A 22431-nucleotide genomic window follows, 5' to 3' on the forward strand; every position below is an offset into this window, starting at 1 on the left:
GGTGCTAAATCCTGTAGTGGGTGCAGGGGACACAAGGTGGAGGAGACCTCGCAGCCCAGCCTGGAAGATGAGTGGAGACCTGAACACATGGAGACAAGGCTGCAGTCGGCCTGTGGGTGAGAGCAGAGCTTGTCCCTGGGCTATGGGAGCCGGGGAAGGAGCAGCTGACTCACACCTGGCCATCAGGGACTAGGCAGAATTAGCTGGGCTAGGACCGCACCATTCACTGCTGCAGCATGTGATGGGACGGTGACATGTGGGACCTCAGGAGACAGCTGGGGCCCAGGCGTATTCCTAAATGGGTGCTTATCGACATCGGGCTCAATGCAAAGTGGACACGGCCACGATGGAAGCTGCTCCCTGGCCTGGAGGCTCATGTGAGCCTCCTGCCCCTGGGGATTCCGCTCACAGCCTCCACGACCTGCTCAAATTCACCCCTTCACAGAAGAGGGACGTCCCCCCAAAACAGCTCAATCCCCCCTGCACACGCTCCAAGAACAACACCCAACTCTTCTTCTCAGCTACTCCAATTGTTGCTACGTCATTCATTGTGAAATGGGTTGATGGTCTAATGTTCTCCTTTCCTTTCCTGATTCCCTCCTGTCACTCTTCTCAATCCTGGACAGGTTTCCAGAATGAACAGAAACTGAAAGCAAAGAAGTGTCATCAACTCATTTTTACCGATCTTTTCTATTTGTCTTTTGGGACAGTTAGTAAATCATTAAGGTATTATTGAAAGCATGATTTTCCAATACTTTTGAACTAAAATTTAAGAACAATAGCCCAAGAAAAAGATACAACTGAAACTTTTAGACAACAAACGTCAAAGTTTCATATTTTTACATATGTCTTTCTAACTGAATATTAGAAAAACGAAACTGAATATTCAAACCAGAATGAGAGAGCATGTAAATGGCATAACTTGGCTATCAATCACCCTAATGATACATATAACTGATTCAATAAAAAGTGGACAGTTTAGAAGGACATGGAACAAATTATGATAACTTATGAATGACTCAAATCAACCAGTTCAGAACATCCAAAATTTAGTCCAAGAGCTGGAAACTAACTCCTGTAAAATTGGAATCTTTTATGCATTTGAGTAAGTCTAGCAAACAATACGAGGGCTGTGTGTTCTCCCAAAGCATTCCAACGTCCTTCTTTGTGTGAGCATTGCATCTGTAGTGTCATCGGGTGAGACAAGGGAAAGCCACAGTGGCTTTGGCGAGGCTTGTGAGCTTGTCTTCACGCTGCCCTGCACATCCTCTCCGAGTTCCCCCACAGGTGAGCAGGACATTGGGGGTGCGTCCTCGTGTAGATTTGACTCAAAAGCCGAGAGAAGGCAAAGAGAAGGTGCCAAACTGAGCTGCTCACCTTTCTGAGGACTTGAGTGACAGCTGTATCATGAACAATAGCCCGGAGTAAAGAGCAGAGCCCAGGACATCTGCTCCGAAGAGCGACTCTTAGCACTTCTTGGCCAAGACACATTGCAAGGCCATCTGAGCATGTGACCCGAGGGTGTGCTAAACCATGGCAGCACTGCCACCAAACAGCAGAACACAAATCTGCATCATCGAGGCCGACTTTCATTTACCCCCTTTACCTGGGTTGACTGTGTATCAGCTTCTAAGCCGACCCACACTGGGATTGCTCCAGAGTCCCTGGGGTTTAATTAGTTTCCATGTAGTCTCCCAAAGTGACTTAATTCTTATTTGACACTTAAATGAGTAAGCTTTTGTTTTGTGTTTTCACCATAACAAAGCCTTAATGAAAATTTCCCTTCAAGTCTAAATATTATGGGGTCATATCAGTGCACTGAAAAGGGAGTGATTTGGACTCTGTGTACAGGTTGTGACTAACACACAGGTTTGACAGAACGGATATTGTGTTTTCTGGTGTCCACCCATCTGTCAGCACCGCATAGCGCCCTCACAGTGAGGCATTTGGAGGTAGCAGTAAAAACAGACAGCAGGCGCAGGGGCCCGACACGCTCACCTTCTGAGAACCCATGAAAGGGGCTGGTGGTGCTCAGGGTCAAGGTGACTTTAGTTCAATAGTCGCCCCACCCCCATACTCGATACTGCAGATCGTCAATGCAGGCTGTCCCCAGCCTAGCTACCATCCATGAAGTCACAAATACTTCCAAGAGCAGGAGTCCCATGGATAAAACTATTGCGAAAAAGCATCAAGTACCTCTGTCTCAGTGAAACTTGCTTGAGCGTCTGAACACCATTTCCAGCTGCATGCTCCACCCCTGCAGACTTGGTGCTGATGCATAAATTGGTTTCTGAGAAGACATATTGACTTGAACTCCCGCTTAACACCTGAATTCCGAGGTAGGAATGCCTGGCCCCAGAGCACTCGTGACACTGTGGATGGCCTTGCAGACAAGATGCTGGGTTTACTCAGCTGTGACACACCGTGTCTCCTGTTGAAATAAAATAAAAACCGATCATCTCTCCTCACAATTTTAAGCTTCTCAGTAAAGGTGATAAATGGTTTTCCTGCTTAAATTTACAAAAACCAGAATAATCTGAGGCTTTTTGATGAGCACGAGGGTGGGGAAACGCAGAGGACCAGGCTAAAAGCAGTATGACATTGAAATGGCAGGAGCTGATGGCAAAACTGCTGGGAGATTTGACAACTTCAGTCACGGCAAGTGCTGTCTTCCGAGCAAGCAAGAATGGTTAGGAAAGAGAATTGCATGCCTTACAGATATTACCTGGATACATTTGGGCTGTTTTGCCCTGCTTCTAACGCAAGGTAACTTGCCTCATAGGTGAAGTTGTACAAAGCAAAAGGGTAGACTCAAGGAAATAAAAAGATAAAAAATGTTTGTCCAGAGTGGGATCAAGTCTGTAATTGGATTCCATCCCATCGGTGTTATTAATTCAAAGAACCCACCGGATCTGAGGCTGACATATCTCTGACTGCCTTCTCCCATCCCTACTCTCTGTACCACAGTTGGGGCTTACACCAAACACAGTAGGGACTGGCATTTAAGTAGAAAAACCCATTTCATTTAAAACCTCATTTTATTAAAGTCCAGGAATTTGTGGCTTGGTTTAAAGAGGGTTGATGTGATGATTCAGAGGCTTGTGTCCACCTCCTCTGAGGGCTTGGGAAAGCCTGTGTGCCCACAGAGGACGCAGCTGATAAAACAGAGGCAGCTGCTGATCCGACATCCATGGTACTTTCAGTTGATTCAGATGGGATAGAAATGCCGCATTTGCATCGAGGGCTCCATGCGAGAAAACAGAAGTGAAGCCTCAGCCCCCAGGCTGCAACAGTGGCCTGTTTTTCAGCAGCCACATCCATGACTCTTTCTCAATCTGAGAAAATTCACCAGCTGCCAGTGCGCACAGACCTCATTCCATCAGACCGTCATTCGATGTCCACTCTGCAGACAGATGACAAAAACTGATGTTACAAAGGAACAAAACAAATCACCAGCAGAGGTGACGCTTTAGTGCAGAAAAGAAGAGATTTGTGCCCTGAGGCAGAGTCCTACCACCCTCTCCAAGTGCCAAGTGGGTGCTGCAGGAGGCACAGTAGCCAGGCGGCCAGCTGTGTGTTTGTGATCACCAGGAGAAAGACGTTCCCACAACAAGCGCTGAGAGCCGCCATGGGTGTGTGGGACAATTAAGTACAGATGTTGACTCTGGTATGAAATGTTTTACAGTGGATTCAGTTATTGAGCTTTCTTATCTTTAATCGCACAAACCATCCTTGAACAGCATTTATATGCCTCTTTTCAGGCCAGAAATTGTTGAGTGATGCCTGGATTAAAGGGATGGATGAGCCCAGATGCTTAGGTATAATGGGGAAACGGATATGGCTTTCTTCCTAAAATGACCCCCCAGGAGTGATTGGAGGTCACTTTGTTAGAAGTTTAGTGTGAAACAAGGCAAAACTGTTTTTGCCCATCTCTCTCTCTCTCTCTCTCTCTCTCTCTCTCTCTCTCTCTCTCTCTCTGTCTCTCTCTCTCTGTCTCTCTCTCACACACACGCACACACAGACATACACACACACCCTATGCAAATATCCATGTTTTTAATTATTATAATTAATGAGGAGAGTAGATTTTACTCAGAAGTACTTAATTGAGACATTTGTTCGATGAGCACCTTCCCCTCTATGGAGCTGGAAATACTGGGATATTGGGAATGTAGTGATGGAGAGTCTCTACTCCAGCTCTGAAAGTGTTCACACACGTTGGGCTAATCAGAGCAGATAGCTATTCCCATCAAGGCTCAGGTTAGTTGGAATTGGCGTGCATTTCTTTCTTCTGTGAGCCTCATTTGATTATAAATGATGTTTTGTTAGAGTGTATCCATGCAACCCCATAAATGATGTAAAACCCAAGAAAAACAGAGACTCTGTGCCAAAAGCAAATTAAAGACACATCAGAAAAATGTGAGCTTAATTCAGGCTCACATACCACGATGCCTGCTTTGGTCTATCGTTGCTAAGACCTTCAGGGAAACTATAAAAAGCAACCCTGACATTAATATCAATTTAAAGTTGGTGTGGCTGCCAAAGTTTATTCAACACGGAGCTCAGCTAGCTGTGTCATCTCCAGCGCAACTCAGTGGCCGCAATCATAGCCTCCCGATGCTATGAAAAATGGGCGCTGCAGACAGGGCGAGAAAGAGCACCCCTGTGTGTGGAAATGCACCACCACCGCCACCATCTCTCCTGTGACCCACACAGGCGTGTGGTGCTGGGGGCAAAGCTTGCATTCTGGGTGAGCAGTTTCTGCGTCCCTTGCCACACGTTGCTCGTTTCTCCCTCCATCAATCGACCCCAGAGATGCGCTCAGACTGCAGCCTCTCCTTGCCATGCACTCCTCACACAGATCCCTGGAAATCCATGTTGAATTAGTAGGGTTACTTCTGGAGCTTCCCAGGGCATCTGAGCAGGGAAACACCCCCACGGTCCCAGGCATGGGGGTCAGGAGAACCAAAGCAAGGCCAAAATCCAGCTGAGTGCTGGGTGCTCAACCAGGAAGGTTGTTGTTCATTTACCAGGATAAAAGGCACGTGTCCACATGCCTGCAAATAGGAAGGACCCTATTGCCTGTGTTGGGGAGAAAGGAAGACCGGGATGTGAAACATTGTGTAAGCTTTGCCCGGGAGCTGTGACATGGTGCCAGGGAGCGGTCCGAAGGGGAAGCAGAGGGGTCATTTGGAGAGGTGAGACTCCTGGGTGTCAGAGCAGGCTGATAACCACGTACCCTGACACGGACCTGCCTGACAGGTGAGCGAAGAGAAGGCTGACTGTGCTTCCTCCAGGGGTAGGCTCAGCCAGGAATGCCGTGTGAGCACCGACGACCCAACGCTTGTGGGCGGCACCCATTCTACAGCTGTGATCACTGCTCATCACGAGGGCACCTTGTCCACAGAAGGTGAGGATGCTGACCACCCTTGTGGTCCGCTGTGGACCACATGTGACTTTAATTCACATGGCCACGTGGTACCTCACGCAATTCTACACTATCTCTTCTAGTTCACAAACGCTAGTTAAGCTGCTTCCATGCAACGTAACTTGGCCCACTGCCCCCAACATTTTTCTGTGACATACCTCCATGTATGTCAGTCGCGCCAAGGAACAAAAGTGGCGTGCTCTTTTCTTGTAAATAGATGTGTACGGAACTGAAGAGAGGGGAATGGGCAAGCAAACAGTCCTTGGGGCTTTACATCTCCTGCTGAGGTCTTTTTACATTTGTATTTATTTTTAGGATACATGGGGGTCAACCCCTGGTCCCGCACACTCTGCTTTACGTGTCGGCTCTTGTTCTTCCTTGAAAACCCAGCTCAGAGTCAGCAACTGTGGGACACCCCCTCCACCCCCACGTGGCCTCTGTGCCAGGTCCCTAGAGCCTGAACACCACCTTCCAGAAATGATTAGGTTTACCCATCTGTCCTTCCCCCAGAGACTCTGACCTCCTGACAAGAGGATGGCTGTGTGTTTCACACCACATTCCATAACAGCTCTGTGCAACAGAACTTACGGCAACAATGAAAATGCCCCACCTCTGGACTGTGCAGTAAGGACTGTCACTGCGGCTGCTGGGACAAAATACCACAGACCCGAGGGTTCAAACAATAGACAGTTATCCCTCAGAGTTCTGGAGACTGGAAATCCAAGGTCAAGGTGCTGACAGATGCAGTGTCTGAGGAGGGCCCCCTTCCTGGTTTCTAGGTGGCTGCCCTCACCTGTGTCCTCACATGGCCTAGGGAGAGGTGCTCTGCTCCTGTCATGGGGGCCGCACCCTCAGGACCTCAGCTAAACCTACTCACCTCCCAAAGGCCCCAGTTCCAAATACCATCACATGGGGGGGAGGGGGTTAAGGCCTCAATATAGGAATTACGGGGAATACCAACACTTAGTCCACAGCAGGAAGCCACTAGCTGCCTGCGACTATGCAGCCATTGCAATATGTACAGTGTGGCTCAAGACCTGAAATGTGCATTGTATTATATGTTCATTTATATTTCAATAACCACACATGGCTGGTGGCTGCCATGTTGGACAGCACCGCTCCAGAAGCCCCAGACCACGTACAACGGAATATTTAGGCCACGGGTGTTGAAATGAACTGAACTTAGGACTGAGAATCTATCTCAGTTCTCGGCGGAAATGGTTACAGCTTCTGAGATAGGAGGGAAATTACTCATCTCATTCAGTTATTCATTTCCCCAACATTTGAGGGACCACCCTAGGCCAGCTCACATGCCCTTGTTGCCTTGGGGACTTGTGCCCCACACGACTCACCATCTGTGGTACAGGGAAACTTCTCTGGGGAGGGGACATTTGAACAGAGACCTATGTGCCATGGGAGGACCTGGAGAGGGTGTGTCCCTGAAGGGACCCGAGGAGGACTTGAGCTGGGAAGGGACACAGCAAGTTCTGTGAACAGAAAGGAGAGGCGTGCGTGCTCTCGGTGGTCAGGGGTAGGCAGAGCCCGGACCTGAGAACGCCGGCCATGGTCATATTTAAATTTTACTGTGATCACAATGGAAAGCTGCTGGAGAGCTTTGAGCGGGGGCACAGCGTGATGTTACTTAGGCTTTGGACCCATTCCTCAAGCACCTGTGAGGACACTGGATATTAGCGGGACAACGGGAAAAGCAGCAATGCTGGGGTATGTCCCTCCTAGTAATCCTGGGGGGAAGAAGTGTCCTGGCCAGAACGAGGAGGGGGAGCCAGTAGGACATTCTGTCATTGGATTTGAGCTCTGAGGACATGAGAGACCCACAGTCACCTCTCTAGTGAGGTCTGGGGGTGGAGGGGAGTCTACGGACAGAAGGGTAAGATTTCAGGAATGTTCAGGCAGACCAGGGAAAGAAAGATGTCTGATGTCCATGGGACATCTGTGTGGGCATGTTGAAGGTTAAACCAGGGAAGGGTCTGGAATAACTGACCTCAGGGCCAGCACCCTGTTTTCTGGAACCTGAAGTGTGTCACAGGATAAGACGTTGCACTGACGGGGAGCAGCAGCATGCCTGCTTTCTCTCTCCAAGACCGTGGGAGGACTTCTCTGGGTTCTGCTCAGCGATGGAGCTCAGATCTGAAGCTCCTGTCACAGGGCCGGCACATCTGGTGAAGGGTGAGCAGACCGCCGAAGCTGCCTACCTCACCTCCAGGCTCTATTTCCCACATACCGCCCGCTTAGACAAAGTTGTTGAGAAATACTGGGATCCCCACCTCCTAGATTTTCTTAAATTGTATTTCTCACAGTGAACTATCAGCAAAAAGATAAATGTGGAGGCCCCATTAACCAAGCCACACCATGGTAATTGTACAGCATGATGTTTTCAATTACACTTTTATGACCTGGTGTTTCTCTTCCAACTTACAATTCTTCTTGTTCGTCTCTCTCCAGTTGTTCCTGATCTGTATCCCTTTCTCCTCCTCACAAGACAATCATTAAACTGCTCCAATCACCAGTAAATGGTGGAAAGAATGAATGAGTTTGGCTTTCAACACTCTTAAGTAGACAACTGGGAAGAGGTTGAAAATTAAAACCAGGCAGCTTAATGATATTAGTTAGTGTGGCTTGCTTGGGAAATGAGCCTGGCCCCCAGTCTCAGGGCCAATGTGCCCATGACATCAGAACTCAGAAGGAATGGCTGGGGACGCAGCGCCCTTGGTGACAGCCCTGGCAGGGAGGGAACCATGCAGTGGGCTTCTCCATTCAGCCCTAGATGAACCCAGCTTCTTACACATTGACATGGGACACCGCCGCTTCCTGCAGTCAAGGGAAAAGCTGGTGGTTCCTGCAGAGAGCAGTTTGGTGTGGAGGTGGAGTGGGGATGGTCCTTTAGCACCTCCCCAGGGTTCAGCCCTCTCCCCCAACACTGGCTGAAAATAAGGAGCTGCAACCAACCCATCAACAACACCCGGGAGTCTGGTTTGGCTAAATTTTTTCACATGCTGGATTTCACTGAAAACTTTACAGAGTGACTTCTACAAACTTGCAATCAGAAACTCAGAAAGTGAGATCAGTTGTAGCTGGGAGAACAGTGGCTTGGAGTACAAGGATGTGACAGTCACATTAAAAAGTCTCCGTCTGGAGGTTTGGCGTTGGTAGTTCTTTTGATTTATCATTGAAGGGCAACAAAAATGTATTTCTACTAACATCCCATAAAGAACATAATACCACTATTGTGAATTCTTCAACTGCCCCAAATATATTGAGCATTATACCAACCATAGGTAACAGTGAAGCTTAAAATAGACTCCTTTAAAACTATTCATCGAAAGGCAACCGTGGGACCACCATACAGATTCTCCCGATTGCAGGCAGCAGCAAGGAAAGCAATTTTGCAGACATGGGAAAAACTTTGCCACGGTGTCAGCATCACAACCTTTGGCATATCTCTGGGGTTCTCACGCATTCTACTAACTAAGATCAAATCTCCTCTGACTCATTTTTTATTTCCCCAAACACACATGGACCCTCTTAGTAGCACGGAAAATTTCTAAAGCCAGTGCAACCCTGGTGTCCCCACCCAACAGGAAGTGAATGTGGGAGGCAGAGTTCTCAGATGGGCCCTGGTTCCCACAACTCCCCACACTCCCAGTTACTCAGTCAAACACTAATCTAGGCACTGCTGTGACTGGATCTTGTAGATGAAATTAGGTTCAAAATAAGTTGACTTCAAGATAGAGAGATCACCCTGGGTGAGCCTCACCTAATCAGCTGAATCCATAGAAGGCATAGGGCACTTCTGGAAGGAAAAGACTTGAAGTGTGAGGGGGACTCAACATGAGGGAGAGCCTCTGTTCCTGGCTTTGAAGATGGGGGCCACATGGCAAGGGATGTAGATGGTTCTGGGACTTTGGGTCCTCTGTTCTATATCCGTGAGCCAATAAATTCCACAAACAACCCACATGACTTAGAAGCAGCTTCTTTCCCTGAGCCGCCAGAAAGGAAGGAAGCCTGGCCAACAACGAGTTCTACTGTGTGAGGCCCTGAGCAGAGAACTTGCCTGGACTTCTGAGCTGGAGCTCTATGAACTAATGACTAGCTGTTGGTTCACGCCAAGTTCCTGGTGACTTGTACGTAGAAAGGGAAGCCTAGCAAAAGTATTGTGCAACCAACAGATGCAGATTCTTGACACCCCACCATCCCACAGCTGCAAGACATCACATTCTCAGCACAAAGGACAGTAATCCGTAGCCCCCATTCCTCGTGGGCGAGTGGCGAGGGCTGCATGCAATTCTCTGGCAAAAACAGGAATTTCCCTCCAAGATGAAGTGGCTCAGGTTCTTGTTGTCAGTGATTTTCTTTAATTACAGCTGTCTCCATGTTCACTATTGGAGACATTTTGTCTTTTTCACAGTTTTGCATGAAAAATAATAGTATTGGGGAAATAGAGTTCCCCGGGTTGCAGAGTTTAGCCAGCTGGCGTTTCCTGGGCTGCTAGTCATTGTTTCTTAGACAAGGATGACAAGGGCTTATAACCATCCTGCTCTCGGACAGTCCCAGGATATTAACAGATCAATGGCCCTGAGAAGTCCTGCTGCAGACAAACTTGCTCAATGTGGTTTAACGGGTTTAACTGGGTGGAATGTTCCAACCCTTTTGTTCCAAAAGGCACTTTCCTCCAGGCATTCTGACAGATTTCATGGGCCTCGAGGAGCCCATGTTGAGAAAACTGGTTCAGAGGTTAATTAAAACAAACAAATAAATAGAAATCGGCGGACTCTCCACTGCCCACAATCTGGTCACACCGTGTGGTGAGTACGTGAGAGTCCGCCCTGTCAGGAGCACCCAGACACCCTTGCCAGCCCGAGACATCCCCCGTGGCCTTGGGCCTGGACACTCACACACACTCCGGGCACAGGACAAGGAGGTCTGGTAATAATATGTAAGACGGGGGGTTACTACACTCAGGGAAATGTCATACCCTCAATATGTTCCCTTAGAAGGGAAAATGTCTTTTTAATAAGAAATACTGGGCCTCATAAGAGAACAAAAAAGCGCTGTCCTAAAAAAAGGATACCTTTCCACTTATCTAATTCTATACACATAGACACTGCACCACTGCAAACAGAAGCTGTGACTTAGAAAACATATTTCATAGGAACAGTGGTCTGCATTGTATGGCCTGGGGCCCAGGCCGCAGGCAGGTGACAGTCCAGAAGTGGGCTCCCCTGTATATGCCCTTCATGGCTGAGCCATAGGACTTACAAAGAAGAATTACTTAACAAGTAGCGGCAAGGAAGCTGGCTAGCTCTTTTTTTTTTTTTTGGGGGGGGGGAGTTCTATTTCCACCTCTTTTCTTATTTTAAAATGAACTTCAAATGGAATACAAATTTAAGTATAAAATAATAACCTCTAAATGCATTAGGAGAAAGAATAAATATTTAATCCTGGGGTTAAGAAAGAACTTTCCAACATAATCCCAGAAATGAACCCATAAAGGAAAATACCAATGGATCTGATTATACATAAATTTCTCTTTTAAAGGAAAACTAAATGGAGAGGTAAAGGAAACTTCAGAATAATATTTCTAATATTTATAAAAGACAAATGATCGGTATTCTAAATGACAAAGGAACTAGAAATGAATTAGAAAAAATTGAATTCCCTAAAAGGAAAATGGACAAAGGACATGAGTAAGCAAAATAAATTAGAGCAGGAATGGCCATGAAATATGTGAGAACGTATTTGACCTCACAGGTAGTGGACTAAATGGAAACACAGTAATGAGATACCTGTCCAATAGGGTATCATAAAAGAAAATGAGAACGCCCCACGCAGGTCATGGCTATGGGGGCTGTGTCAGTTGAACGGAGAGCACATTTTAGAAAATTTTAGGAACACAAAGTTGAGAGGGAAAAAAATCCCCAAACTCAGAAATAGCAAAAGGATGACTGCCTTTTCAAGGGTATACTGGGCGTTGTACAACAGTCAGTCACCTAAGAGTTGGTTTAACGTATCATTTTCTGTTGATTAGGATATTTCACCAGCTGTGAGTCCATCTTAACATACAGAAAACCAATAGCAATGCAAGTGATTCTCATCTGGTGTCAGTGGAAATGAATGGCGTCCTGCAGGCTTGCAAAGGTTTACAGCCCAACGGTGAGCCTCGCTGCATTGTGGGTGTGACTGGACCCCCTCTTCCAGTGCCTTTGCAGGGCCCTGGGGCTCAGTCTCTCCACTTCCCTGGGAATCAGCCCTACCATCCTGCTGGTTGTCTCACTCAACGAGACAGAAACCTTGGACAGAGGCTCTCTCTATATTTATATGACAATTGTGTTTTTAACTTTTAAAAAATGATACTTTGACAGACATTTGGCAAAATTGTATCGGAGTTCTTGAATATGCCTCTTCTCTGCAGCAGTACTTTAGCGTCTAGGAATTTGTGCTCTGGATATAATTGGATAGAAGTGGGAAGTGAGCTGTAAGGAAGTTCAGGCAGCTTTGTTTGAAGATAGTCAAGAAAGAAAGGAAGGGAGGGAGGGAGGGAGGGAAGGAAGGAAGGAAGGAAGGAAGGAAGGAAGGAAGGAAGGAAGGAAGGAAGGAAGGACTCATATTAGTGGTTCTCAACCTAGGGTGATTCTGGCCCCAGGGGACATTTGATTTGGAGGCATCTGGAGAGTTTCGATTGTCACAACTGGAAGGGGCTGCTGCTGGCATCTAGGGGACAGAGGCCAGGGTGATGGTAAGCGTCCTGCCTTGCACAGGACTGAGAATGATGGGCCCCAAATGCCAACAGTGCGAGGCTGAGAAGCCTTGATCAAAACGAACAGCTATAGGGATTAGGTTGAATCAATGACAGTGGAACGTCTTAGAGCCATAAAAAAAAAAACTATGATCGTGTCGGTATGGACGCATATTTATGATTAGAATTCATTAACTGGAAAAATGGTTACAAATTATATTTGCAATGGCCATATGGTTAGAAAAGGTAAACATATTAATAAGAGATACGTATTTATAGAATGAGACTTTTCATGTTCTCTATAGAAAGAATATATTCTTTCTGTGTCTCTATAGAAAGTAGCATATGAATGAAGTACACATTACATGCACGCATATTATGGTAATTATGGTCTGTTTTTCTAGTTTTCTCTCTCTCTTTATATATATACTTTGTTCTGTGATGCCTCAGGGTCTTGTCTCTGAGTGAAGATGCTGTTAGATCTGTAAAAACACAGTCGTGGGGTGGTAGTGCATTGACCCCTTATCAGCTGTGTGTCCTGCCTATGAAATGGTTTACTGGATTGGTGGGCCTTCCTGTCACTCAGCCTCAGCTCTGCCCTGAGGAGAAAGCTTTGGTGATGACCTAGGCATGGTGGCTAGACCCTGGGACTGCCCGAGGAGCGTCCACCTGTGAGTGACAGGGGAGGGAAGGAAGGACGCTGACATGGTCCTGCTGTCCCTTAGGCCTGTCTGTCCACTCACTGAGTCATTGCGAGAGCAGAAGGCACAGAGAGACAGGGAGGCACAGGACAGTGCATCCTACATCTGGCCTCCCACTGGCCTGTGCCACAGCCCCCACCAACTGTGGAGTGGGTGTCCGCAGGCCCCAGGGCCTCCCAGGCCTCTGACTCACTCCTCTCGTGCGTTGTTGGTCCCAGGACTCTGCAATGACTGAGCGGTTCCCATCCTCACCACTTACAGACCTGTTGAAATAGGTCCCTGGGCTGGACAACATCTGCTTGTTTTTAGATCACAGGTTCCAGTGAAAAGAGGTTAGGTAGACCTCTCTCCAAGTGCTGGGCCCCCCAAATCCCAAAGAAATTTCTTCTTACAAAGCATTCTCTAGGTCTGGGGTGTGTGACCATGGGAACCCAGATGGTCAGCCAGCCTGACACTCTGTGGCAGGGAGGCAGCAGAAGAGCTGGCTCTGCTGTGTGTTTTCCAAGCTTTGATCAATTCTGATCCGTCACTTGATAACATCATTTTCCCTTTATTCCTTAAAGCTCAATGAATCTTCTCCCACCCATGCCCTTTATTCTGGGAGGATATAGTTCCTACCTGATCTATTAGTACCCAAGATTGCTATGTGATTAAAAAGGGCTGAATTCTGTACCTACTTTCACTCTTTATTTTCACTGGTGTGAGCGATGAGCTATGACAGAGACAGAAAGAAACACTTTTGTAAATAACAACAACAAACACCCCACAGTATCTTGAGCTTCACATTCGTGTGTAAGGATTGAGAAGAGCGGTTCTCAGCCTCGGCTCTGTTGGCATTGAGGCTGACAGTTCCGTGCGGTGAGGGACTGTCCTGTGTGTTGTAGGATGTTTCACACCATCCTTGACTTTACCTGTTAGATGCCAGAGGCACTCCCCACCCTCAACAGTGGGACAATCAAAAATTCAAAAATGTCACCTCACAGGGCACCCCGGGCTGATTGGCCCAGTTGGCTAATGGCCTCCCCTGGAGAGCTCCAGAAATGTCTCTCTTACCAATAACAATAGAAGCCACCTCTCTGCAATGCTCCATTTCTCCTCCTTCACTGCTCGTCTACGGGGACTAACCTAAGAGGAGCTGTGACACTGCAGGAACCTGGCTGGGGCTGTCACCTGCACACTGCGCAGAACCCTGTGCCACCAAGGCTTCATGTTTTCCTCCTGACACCTGGACACAGGACCCTCCCGAGGGACACAAACCAGCTGTGGACTGGTTTGGAGATGTGCTGCAGAACTGGCAGGAACACTGAGGGGGGCCTGCTCCAGCCATTGCATTACTTCAAGGTCTGCTATACTCAGTCTCACAGATGTCACTTCAATGTGACCTGGTGCTGTTCAGGAAATCAAACTTAATGACTTAGACCATGTAGTCACACGATGTCTCATGGTTAGGCATTCAGTCTCAGCTGGGGCCCAGTAACAACCAAGAGCCATTTCAGAAACAACAAAACAAACGAAACAAAACTGTTGGAGTCATTTTCCAAAAGTGGCCTTACTTTGTGCCAAAAGCCTACAGGACATCACCTATTCCCCTACTAGGGCTTGTAATAGGTTCCATGTACCACACGGTCTGTGCCACTGCATGTGCCGGGAAAGCAGATGACAGAGCTCCTTGCCTTCTTGTTCTCTGAGCTCCCTTCCAGGTTGGTAGACTTTCAGGTTACTTAATAAATGGGTCAGAGCAGCACACCCAAAGTGAGTACACTTTGCCTAAAAAAAAACCAAAACCAAAAAAAAAAAAAAAAAAACAGGCTGACCCAGCGTTGCAGCATTGAGCATCTTTGTTGGAATATACCTGGACCTGGGAGTGGTGGCCCCTGCAAATGTCTATAGATTTTTATCTCACCTGCTCTATCATGCAGGTGATAGGGTATTTCTGACTCACCAAGTTCAATAAGCATGATGACATCAATACACCGAACCAATATGGCGCCCTCAGGATGGTAAGATAATCAAATTCCCAATGACTAAGTTGTGACAATGGAAATGTTGATGTGTACCAGAAGAGTCCAGAATATCTCATTTACATACAGTTTTTGCCCAAACTAGTTATACCTCTTACCTTAGTTTAGCACGTTTGCAATCAATTCCAAAATGTATTATCCAGGTTTCTTCTCATTTAATTAAATATAAACAAATCATAATTATTTTGACTAGCAATTCTTCTCTGCCTGGGTCAAATTCTATACTTTGCTTCTAAGGCCTGTGGGGGTCAGGTTCTAATCGTATGTGTAGAGGCAGCGAGGGAGGTGGGAATGGCTCCGGGAGAAGCAGCATTCCTTCAGGGTAACTGCGTCAGAGGTGAGCTGGGATAGGATTGACATCAGACAAAGAAGGGAGAACTTCTCTTAGCAAGGTGATCTCCCCATTCGGATTCTTCAGTTCCCTCTCTTAACTTAGCGGTTTCCTATATTTCAGAAAGGTGACCTGCTGACACTTTGGAATCAACTGGCAGTTCAGCGATGCGCCTGTCTGGACTCCTGCGATCCTTTCGGCTATGTCTGGCCTGCAGCTACGCGTGAGCACTGGTATCGTGTTAGGACTCAGGAACCTCCCCACCCCCCCACACACACTGACTGCACTGTGAGCTGACAGCGGACACCCTCAGGCCTGACGCTTTCTTCCTTTGCACAATCGGTTCAGACACAGCAGCCAGCCCACCTTCCCTCTGTGCCCCTCACTCCGGCCCCAATGCTGCAGCAGCCACTTGACATGTCTCGCTTTCAATAGGTTCTTTATTCCCTGTGATTCCAGATGACAGTTTAAGCCAGTTTGTGTCTTACTGTGTGCCACTTGTGCCCAGTTTCTCATTCTCTAATGGCAATTGGATCCTCTTTGCCCTCCAATTCAACCAAGACAGATACACAGTCTCACGGGCTCATCCTTGAGGGTCTGCTGCCCACAGCTACTTCCACGGCCAAATTCCATAAGAGTAAGTGCCACACAGGAAGAGCTAAAAGCGTCAGCCATTTTAAGTAGAGATGGCTTCAAAACAGTCCACACAATTGTTGGACACTGGGCTGCAAAAGTGCTGCAGGCTGGGCCTCCAGGGATGACACCCGGACACAGCAACACAGAGCGGGTCAGGAGTGGTGACCTGTGCTGAGTCGGGAAGGTGCAGGGTCAGAAGGGCTGTGTGACCAGGTGCCTTCAGCACCCTCCTTTCCTAGCCGGACAGAGAAGCTCCTGTCATCATGGCTGCCAAGGACTTGAGGCGCCTAAGAAACCTAGTGCTATCACATGGGAACATGGCTGGGAAAAGAAAGCCCTCCTGCAGAGTGAGAGCAGGGGAAAGGTGACTTCCCTCCTGCTGCTTCCCCAACTGTCCTGAGTGCATCTAATTGGCAGAAGCTAACTCACACCCATCACTCTAGATACGAGGACGCACGATCACAGTGCTGTTAGCTTTCTAGACCTTCTGGTCTGCAAAAGATACAGCAGAGGGGAGATGAAAGGAGGCTGCTGAGGCTGCCACCTCTGTCCACCTCAGGAAGCCGCGTTTAAACAATGGGAGAACACCTACGGTTCCTTCCATGGGGTTTGAATCTATTTACCATGTCATTTTCCTTTAACATCTAGATGGAGGTTTGCAAAGTCAGTACCACCAGAGGAGTCTGCTGCTTTCTTCTCTAATATCACATTGACAACTTGGCTCACGCACCATCACTTATGTTTGGGTGCTCTGGTTATAGCTCCTTCCTCTGAACAACTAATCAGCAGCTGGGCAGTTAACTAAATGAGTGCTCAGCAAGCATTCTTGCTCATTCCTTTGGAACAACAGGGCCAAACCTTGTTTTTATGGGCTATGCATATAAAGCTCTTGAATTAGGCATCCAGGTATAGCTCACTTTCCCAGGGACATATGACCATTAGCAGGTGTTCTTAGGACTTCCTTCTTTCTCTTTTATAACTTCAACAACACATGCGCTTAGATCCTCTCAGTTACTTGACTCAGAAGTGAGCTCCTGGTGACAGGGCATGGTAAGTTTGTACCTCCACGTCCCAGCGCAGGACACAGGGCCTGGCATGGAGGAGAATACTGGCCCATGAAATCATGTCCACTGAATGAATGAATGAATGAATGAATGAATGAATGACACAAATCTGCCTTCATAGCCACCCTCCCAAATCTGGTTTCCTTTTACTGTTGCAGTCTCTGATACAATCAGCCCCCTTAGCAATAAAGGGAGCCATTCATCACCCACAGGGCTGCTCCCCTGTACTTCACACGAAGTGAAAACTGCAAGTGGGCAGTATAGTCACAGAGTGCACGGGAATCAGCTCTTACACAAGAGGGACGCCCATCACGTGGGCTTCCACGTGGAGTAGAAGTGTCTGATTCCATGTAGATACCTGGCCCGCACCCTTACAGCCTGGCTGTCAGGCAGGGAGTGAGACCAACACCTAAGCTTCTCTCACCTGACTTAAGTGAGGCAGGGTTTTGTTTGCTGGGAGCAGGAGCAGAGAACTCTCTATCCTAGCGGATGAGAACCCACAGAAATGCAGAATGAGGAGCTGCTATCACCCGTCACGTGACTGTGCTGAGAGGGCCTGTCTGATCACTGAAACATTAGAAAGTCAGATCCACTGAGTTCTGGACCCTGCAAGTCACATGAACCAACATGTCCTTCAAAATCAAATGTGGTTGCATTTTCTGTTGATCATAACTGAGTCATTTCTAAGTCATGTAACTAACTACCTGGCCTCAGCAGAACCCTGGATAACTTTGTCTACTCAAAAGTGCCCATGATTGTTTATATTTTTGTAAGGAAACAGGAAGTACCACCACCAGTTCCCCATCCTACGTCCCTTCCACACCCCCTTTGAGTTTCTTAGTTCTTGAAAACAAGGATGGACTTGGCAACCTGCAATTCAAACTTTCAGAGCATCATGGGGCTATGCCCAAAAGTCCTTCTCAGATCTTATTTCTGAATTTTCAAAGAGATTTCAACCCATGTTTAAACAGATGTTTGAATTCATTTTCTCAACACCCATAAAATTTCTTACTGGATAGGAAAGTTCTTTTGGTAGAAATTCAGACCATACGACCATTCAACAGGACATATCCAAAAGATGTTTCAGGTTATACATTTCTCCCCTCGCCCCCCCCCCCCCAATAAAGGTCATTAAGCTAAGCTATTTGTTTCCACTCTAGCGTATGGAGAATGATTGTCTTGGAGCTCCCACCACGTATCTGGAATGTACTGTGAATGCTGAACGCCATTTTTCTTCATGTCAGGGCTTGAGGTTGAGGCCAAAGAAAAACTGGCCAAAGATGTTTGGTATCATTTTATCTAAAATTCAAACAATTGCTAGACATTTATTTTAAATAAAAGACATTTTTTCCTTCTCCTTGGCTATCATTTTCTGCCTGGATCAAGGACCAAATGTGTTATATTCTCATGATCTTAGAATAAAACCATCCGAACTCATAATCTGAACCCTTAGGTTCTGATATAATGAAGTTTTGAGAATCACGGCTTCCTAAGGCCAGTAAAACACTCAAAATATTACTTTTCAAAATATTGCGTCTTTCTGGGGTCCAAATAATTGTATTGTACGATCTTTCCTTGTTAAATCCAGAAGGAAAGGAAACAACCTCTTTAAGTTACATACATCTTCAATTGCCTGCCCAAAGTGGATTCCTCTCTCCCAACTCAGGAAATGACACCCAGTCTCACAGACTATTTCCAGATGACAGTCAGAATGAAAAGTGTTTTTTGTAAATCAAATAATGCCACTTTATTCTTAAAACTGTTTGATGGCTGCTCCTTGTACTTCAACACTAAAACAGTTCCACCCTGGCTTGCAAGCCCTGGTATGACCTGGTCTGTGCCCACCCCTCACCTCAGTCAATCTAATCGATACCCAGAGACTCCTTGCTCACCGCGCTCCAGGCCAAGCTGGTTTCTGATGCACATGCCACATTTACTCCTGATGTGGACACTTTCTACTATTATTCCCACAGCCTGTAGTTTTTTCTTGTTATTTTCTTAACTTTTCAGAGCAGCTTTAGGTTCACAGCAAAATAAAGTGGAAAGTACAGAGATTTCCCAGGAAACCCCGTGAGCACAGCCTCCGCAATGACCAGCATGCCCCTCCAGGTGGGGTATGTGTTACCACTGATGAACCTGCATCGATATGTTATAACCGCCCGGAGTCCAGTTTACATTGTGGTTCACTCTTGGCGCCGTACATTCTGTGGTTTTGACAGATGTATAATGTGACCTGTGGCCATCATTACAGTACCAGACAGAGCAGTTTCATTGCCCTAAAAAAATCCCAGGCCATGAAAGTCCCCTACAATTGTGCTTCATCTTTAATAATTGCCAGTTTTGCATTCTATTCCAAACTATGCTTGTTTTAAAACAAAAAGATTCTTCTGATTTCGAAGTAAACTCAGTCTTCCAGGAGAAAGCAATGTTTGCCCCCACTCCCCACCCCGACTGAGCATCGCTGAGGGTGACAGCCGAAGTTGTAAGCAAAGGCACTGCCTGTTGCTGATCCCTGGGGACAGAGCAAAACACTGCTGTCACCCAGGGGAGTGAGAAACACTGGAGCAAAGTAGCTCAGCACTGAGCACCGTAGACTGTGAATGGGCAGATGGTTCACACAAAGCTCCTCCGTCCCTAGTCTGCCCAAGAGAATGGCCTTCCCAGTCCCCCACGAAGGGGCTGACATGTCATAAATATGGCTAGAAATTCCATTGGTGTCTAAAACACAGACAGGGAAAGATGGACCTCTTGTGGGCCTGTGGTAGCATTACCTCACAGGCCTGGAAATTAATATAATGTAATCAGATAATACCCCTGAATTGTACACTGCTGGAGTTGCAAACTGCTCCATTAGATATCTCCCAGGGTTTTACAATAAAGAAAATGTAGCTTATTTTTCGGATGGGCACACACATGAAATGAAAGGATAGCTCTTCATAAAGCAAAATATAAGAGCTTTCAATGAACAAACAGCTTTTTCCATTTTGAATTGATAAAACCTCCTTTGCTTCTACAACAAATCTAGAAGCCATTTCAGTGGAAGCTATGGTAACACGTTAAATCATCAGTCACCTCTCAATTACGTTTTAAAGAATTTGTTTCAGCAAGTCACCAAGTGACAGGGAGTAGACGATGTGGGTATGAGGCAAACTGAGACTTTCATAGTCGGATCCTCTAAGCAGCCTGGACTTTGGAGGCACAGGGAAGCCCCCAAATACAGCCACCAGGTCTTAGGACATTGACACAAAAACACAAACTTCTTCTGTTTTCCAAAACAAAAAATGCCATCAATAAATTGTTAACAACTACTCTCTGTGCAGTAGATCCTAGGAATTCAGCCTTGACCTTGTCACTTTTCACCTAAATTATCGGGACTCCTCTGTAAGGAAGTACCAGCTCAAATAAATCAGTAGCTTCAGAATTTACAGCCAGGTTTGCAACCCCAAAGCCACTGTTCACTTTCTGCAGTGTAGATATTTGCTTGCTTGTTTGTTTCCATCACAATGACAAAACATGTGGTCTATAGGTGGGAAAGAGGAACAACATAATTTCAGTATCACTCAACTAGTGACCTACAACGATTTGCATTATTTCCTATAATTACACTTGTTTTTGTAAGCCTGCAATATAAGAATATCTTTTACATTTTAAAGGTTTCTTTAAAACCCAAAACAATGACCAAGACAGATATGCATCAAAGGCCTGTATGGCTTCCAAAGCCTACAATGTTTACTATTCTCCTTAAAGAAGAATTTGCTCACCCTGCATTACACAAACAAGACTTGTTTCTTTCTTTAAATGTCTTAGAGACTGATTTTGAGAAAGTTAGTAGAAAACAAATGCACTTTCATTTTTAAACAGAAGCGCTTACTTTTCTTTTTTACTTTCAATTAGCTGCAGAAATTTAATTCACTGACATTCACTGAGCACCTACTATGTGCAGCACTTTGCAGGATTTAAGAGGAAAACTTACCTCTAAGACATAAAAACGGCTCCACTCCAAGTTCAAATGTGGTGTTATGAACAACTACTCAGGGCTAAGGGGAGATAAAGGAGGCAGGCATCCTTTGGGGATGTGGAGGTCACATTTGGGAACAGGAAGGACAGGTAGATTAGCGCTGGGAGGAAGGTGTTCCAGGCAAAGGGAAGACTAGGGCAAGTGTGCAAAGGCGGGAAGGCAGCAGTAGTTCAGTTTCAGCAAAGACAGGTGTGTCGTGGGTGTGGGTGGACAGCAGCGAGGGAGGTAAATAAAGCTGGACGGCAAGCTGCCTCCCCGAGGAAGGTACTCTGGGAAAAACACTCATTTAGGAAACCTTAAACAAAAGGGAAGAGACTGTGAAAACACATTTTTCTGGGATCAGAAACCAGAAATGGAGTCATCAGGACCCACACAAGTCTCCCTCTCGTGGGGCTGTGATGGGTCACGTGGTCCGCGTGCCCCTGCGCCCGCTCCTTCCCCTGCTCCCTTGAACCCCACTGCTGCTTTCTGCCCGTGGTACGTGCATCGGTCAGAACACTTCCTCAGTCAGGTGCTGAGCTGTCTTAGGTGTCAACGACAGGAAACCCAGCTCTGAGCCTGGATGGCTGGTCCCTCCATCCACAGCAAGTGTCTGCCAGTGTGTGAGCCAGGGTAGGGCTGCGCTGTTTGGGAGGGGTTTGCAGTTGCAATTTCCATACTGAAGATTTAGGTGGAAACTGGTGAGGTCTGCACGTCTGCTGAACACATGCAGCGCCGGCGCTGAACGCTGAGAATTTGGGCTTCACACCCAGACGTCGGGAAGCCACGGGAGGTTTCCGAGGGTCCGGACGGCAGCAGCTGTGATTAGCACAGAGATTCTGGAGGCGGTGGGTCCCGGGTTGGAGGTGGGGAAACCTGCGGTTCCAGCCAAAGGAGCCGGGCTTGAATTCACCCAATAAACGCGGCGAGGGGCAGCAGTTCTTTTCTTTTTTCCCTCCCGAGGGGAATTACAATGGGACTTGGTAGTGACCAGCTATTAACCACGAGCGGCGGCGGGGTCCCCGAGGATTCAACCAAGCTCTGCGCTGGGCACCCGGTGGGTGGCGGTGCCCACAGCCAGGGCTTCCGGGGGGCCACGGGGATGGGTCTGGGAGCCCGACCCAGGAGCGGGGGTCGGGCGGCAAGTGGACCACAGCAGGCGGGGGAAGCTGTCGGGAGGAAAAACGTTCCGGGGGAAGGAACGGCCACCGGCGACGAAGGCCGCCACAAGGTGCTGAAGCACATCGGGAGCGGCCCGAGGAACCGGTCGGAGTCCGCCCGCCGCGCGGGGAGTCGGGAGCCGTAGTCCTCTCTCCCCTCCTGGAACGGATAGCGCGGTTCCCCCTAGTTATAAACCGCGCACTTGCCCGTCCAGGTCAGGGGTCCTTCCAGGACAGGAGGCGCCTGAATGACGTCATCGCGGCACACCTCTGCCTCGTTGCGTTGAAGGTTTTAGGCGTCTATAGAAAGCCTGTCACGCAGCAAGCCGGCAATAGCAT

At 47.3% G+C, this 22431-nt stretch overlaps 1 long non-coding RNA gene across 1 annotated transcript; it reads right to left on the bottom strand.

Moving 5' to 3' along the window:
- Positions 1–661: 661 nt before the first annotated feature.
- On the bottom strand, positions 662–22321 carry LOC109453584 (uncharacterized). Its single transcript, XR_012495197.2, has 2 exons — positions 20909–22321; positions 662–2431 (listed from the first exon to the last, which is right to left on the bottom strand). It is a non-coding gene; the product is annotated as an uncharacterized LOC109453584 (long non-coding RNA).
- Between the last annotated feature and the right edge of the window lie 110 nt (positions 22322–22431).

Source organism: Rhinolophus sinicus, chromosome 3 (genome assembly GCF_057876585.1).
Source record: "Rhinolophus sinicus isolate RSI-liver-muscle chromosome 3, RSI-T2T, whole genome shotgun sequence".
Classification (NCBI taxonomy): domain Eukaryota; kingdom Metazoa; phylum Chordata; class Mammalia; order Chiroptera; family Rhinolophidae; genus Rhinolophus; species Rhinolophus sinicus.